The following is a 4,424-nucleotide window of genomic DNA, read 5'->3' on the forward strand; positions in this document are numbered from 1 at the left end:
ATCTTGGGACTTCCCTTTACCCACATCCTGGGGACTCTCTTCACCTCTGCGTTGAGTGCTCTGGTTCCTGAATTCTGCCTCTTCCTCTTTCTTGACTCACAACACTGTTTTGGTGGAGCACATTCTTCAGTAGTTTCCTAAGAGAGAGTGCAGGGAAGATATAACATTTGCCATCAGTGCCCTGCCCAAATTCTCTTGGCACTTAACATCCAGGCCTTCAAAACTGCCAGCACATATGTCTGTTTGCCTGAGGGCTTTTTCTAGCTACTGAAAGTTTGCTCAGGAAGTGTTGGGGAATTAACCCCCTTTTCCCTGGGAGAGACCCTTAACCAATGACTGATGAGAGTTAGTAGATAAATATCCCAGCTTGCTCAACCATGAGGGGGTTTAACCCTGAAGCATGCTTTCTACACAGGTCTCCCAGAGTTCCCCGATGGAGTCAAGTTCCACTGGTTCACAGTAACTTGCAAGATATATTAACTTCCGTATGATCCTTTTCTCGTTACTTTACTCCCGTACAGATGTTTACTGGGGTCATCTCCCAAATAAACTAATTTTGCTCTTATATTTTTTATTTTCCATCTGTTATCTTTCTGCTTTCCTTTCTACTTTCCAAATCTACTAAGCTTTTTTATATTTTTGCTATCATATTTAAATTTCTAAGTTTTTTTTGTTCTCTGAATGTTCCTTTTAAAACATAGCATTCTGTTCTTATTTCATATATGCACTAGTTCTCTTATTTCTCTGGAGATATTATTAATACTTCTTGTTTTCTTTTTCTTTCAGAGATGCTGTCATTTCTGAGTTATCTTTGGAGCATTTCTCTCCAGTGTGTCAGGGTTGCAGAGAAGGCTTTCTTAATATTCAGGCTGGCTGTCAGGGTTTCCTAAGTAAGAGAAGATGGCAGAAGGCAATGGGTTTATAATCTCCTGTTTTTTCCCAGCATGTTGTCCTTTCACACAATAGTGCCCTGTCCCTTCTCTGTCTTACTCTCCCACCAGAAAAACCTCCATTCTTGGACATCGTGGGGAAGGGGCAATCCATCTAACAGCAAGAGGAAGAGGGGGCCTGGAGCTTTCATTGTTTCCTGAACTGATTTTCAATGCAACTTACTGTTTTTAGCCACAACTTCACCCTTATTTCCAAAAGTACCTGGTGCCACCAATTGCTGAGCATTTGGGGGATTCTGAAATGTAAAGTGAGTTGCTTTACCTTTCTCATCTGCAGGCTTAGGATTCAGCTTTCTCAGGTCTCTTGATTCAGTTACCACTCATTCATCTATGTTCTAGCTTTTATTTGTTTATTTATTTATTTTTTGAGACGCAGTCTCACTCTGTCACAGTGGTGCAATCTCAGCTAACTGCAACCCCCACCCCCGACCTTCCCGGTTCAAGTGATTCTCCTGCCTCAGCCTCCCAAGTAGCTGAGACTACAGGCATCCGCCACCATGCCCGGCTAATTTTTGTATTTTTAGTAGAGATGGGTTTTTACCATGTTGGCCAGGCTGGTCTTGAACTCCTGACCTCAAGTGATCCACCTGCCTCAGCCTCCCAAAGTGCTGGGATTATAGGCGTGAGCCATTGTGCCTGGCCTTACGTTCCAGCTTTTAAAATTATCTTTCTTACTCTTGTCCTTTTTATATTCTTTTGTCCTTGTAGGTTTCTCCTTAAAAAAAACTCACCAAAATTCTTACTTGCTTACATATGCATAAAGAAACTCTGGAAACATGCATAAGAAAGCATAACAGTCCTTATTTCTGGACAGGGAGAAAGTGGAAACTGAGCTGATGGGAGACATAGATGAGGGAAACGTTTCAGGCTGTGCCTCTTTGTATTTTTCTGGTTTTAAAACCATGTGAATGTATCACTTAATCAAAACATTAAATTTTGGTTGAGTTCTAGGAGGGAGTGGAGCATGTGTTTAATCTGCTGTCTTTAACCAGAAGTCTCAAGTATTGTTTTTCTAAATTAGCAGCTTCAATGTTGAAACCACGAGAAGCTACCCAGCCAAAAGCCATTCCAAACAAATCCAGAGCCATAAGCAAAAATATAGACAAATTTGGCTTTGTGAAAATTAAAGATTTATGCAAAGCAAAAACCAAAAATCAAATCAAATTTAAAAAGATCAGAAAACCAAAAACAAATTGGGAAAAAATTTTGCAACAAGTATGACAAAAGGCAAATTTTCTTTAAAATATGGAATTTTGACCAGGTGTAGTGGCTCACACTTGTCATCCTAGCACTTTAAAAGGCTGAGGCAGGGCTGGGTGCTGTGGGGGGCCGAGGCAGGCAGATCACTTGAGGTCAGGAGTTCAAGACCAGTCTGGCCAACATGGTGAAACCCCATCTCTACGAAAAATACAAAACAATTAGCCGGGAGTGGTAGCACATGCCTGTAATCCCAGCTGCTTGGGAGACCGAGGCAGGAGAATCACTCGAACCTGGGAGGCGAAGGTTGAAGTGAGCTGAGATCGCGCCACTGCACTCCAGCCCAGGCAACAGAGTGAGACTTTGTCTCAAAAAAAAAAAAAAAAAAAGGCCAAGTCAGGAGGGTGCCAGACTGCAACTCCAGTCTGGGTGACAAAGCAAGAACCTATTTCAAAAAAAAAAAAAAGATGAAGTCTTTACAAAGCAATTAAACACAGATAAAAATCCAATAGAAAACAACAGGCAAAGGACATGAATATACTACACAGGTGAATACTTACAAATGGCTTTTAAATACGTGAAAAATGTTCAACCTCACTCATAAATTAAAGAATGAAAATCAGAACAATGAGAAAATCAGTTTTCACCTATTAGAACAGCAAAATTATAAAATCTGATAATATACACTGGTGACGTAAAGATTTGGTGGGGGGGAGTCTAAAATATTTTTAGTAGGATTAAAAATTGTTACTAAATTTGCAGTGCATTTTGGTGCTATCTATCAAAATGTTAAAGTTACATTTACCTTTTGAGGCTGCAACTTCCCTATCAGACATGTATCTGCTTGCACTGGGCATTAAGACATATTTACTTGCTCACTTCAGCTGCACATATGCTAAAATTGGAAGGATACAGAGAAGATTGTCATGGCCCCTGCACAAGGATGACACGCATGAAGCATTCCATATTTTTTTAAAAATACATATTTACAACGATATTCACTGCAGCATTATTTGTAGTCACAAAAACTGTAAGCAACCCAACTGCTTACAGGAGGAAATTGGCTACATAAATTACAGTATATTCATTCAGAGGGATATTAAGCAGCCAATAAAAAGAATGAGGCAGGCCAGGCACAGTCACTCACACTTGTAATCCCAGCACTTTGAGAGACCAAGATGGGAAGATCAGTTGAGGCCAGGAGTTCGAGACCAGCCCGGGCAACATGGCAAGGCCTGACTCTACAAAAAAGAAAAAATTAGCGAGGAGTGGTGGCACGTACCTGTTGTCCCAACTACTTGGGAGGCTGAAGCAGGAGGATCCCCTGAGCTCAGGAGTTAGAGGTCGCAGTGAGCTATAATCACACCACAGCACTCTAGCGTGGGAGACAGAGCAAGACCCTGTCTCTAAAAATAAAAATAAGAAAAAGAATGAGGCAGTTTTATATTTATGGAATTATCTCTAACATGTAGTGTTAAGGTTACAAGCAAATTATGGAACAGTGTATATGGAGTGATCCTATTTGAGTGATTTTTAAGTAACTTTTCTTAAATACATAGATGTGCTTGTGTACACACAAGATATCTCTGGAGGAATACATAAGAAACAAATCATTATTACTACCTCCAGAGAAGAAACTGGGAAAATAAGGGATCAACAAAGGGAAGGGGAGTTTTTTTCCCTTAAAAACATTTGTGTGTGTATATATATATAATCTCCAAGTGCATGATTTTTAAAAAAAATAATAGGTACATTGGTAAATGTTTTCGGTCGCAAGCAACAGAAACAATTTGTAGTTAATCTAAGCAGTAAATGAATTTATTAAAAAATATTAGGTAGTTCACAAGCTTTCCAGGAGGACTAGAAACCCAGGTTTAGAGGCTACATAGCCAGAAGCAACACCTAAAATTGTACTGCAGAACAATATCATGAAGTCATCAGTGCCCCCACTGCATGGAAACCACTGCTCGGTGAATGCCCCAAGCCTGGATGCTGGTCCCTGCTGCTAGAACCACCAGAACCGCCACCACTGTAGCATCTAAAAAATGAATGTTGTTATTACAACTAATGCCACTCCCTGCTGCAGAACAGATTCAGCAGTCTTTGCTATTTGAGGTCACTAGCTCCTGAGTCAAAAAGCAATGCAGATCCTTATGCCTATGCATACCTGTAAGGGAAGCTGGAAAATAAGTATCTGACATTTTCAGCTTCTAAAGTAAAAGGTTGTCCTCTGTATCCCATCAAGGCCTATAAAGTGATGAATGCTTCAAATATAGA

At 40.3% G+C, this 4,424-nt stretch overlaps 1 pseudogene; it reads left to right on the forward strand.

Moving 5' to 3' along the window:
- Positions 1 to 3,020: 3,020 nt before the first annotated feature.
- On the forward strand, positions 3,021 to 3,119 carry LOC112207458 (U6 spliceosomal RNA; annotated as a pseudogene).
- Positions 3,120 to 4,424: the final 1,305 nt, after the last annotated feature.

Source organism: Pan troglodytes, chromosome 1, assembly GCF_028858775.2.
Source record: "Pan troglodytes isolate AG18354 chromosome 1, NHGRI_mPanTro3-v2.0_pri, whole genome shotgun sequence".
In the NCBI taxonomy this organism is placed as follows: domain Eukaryota; kingdom Metazoa; phylum Chordata; class Mammalia; order Primates; family Hominidae; genus Pan; species Pan troglodytes.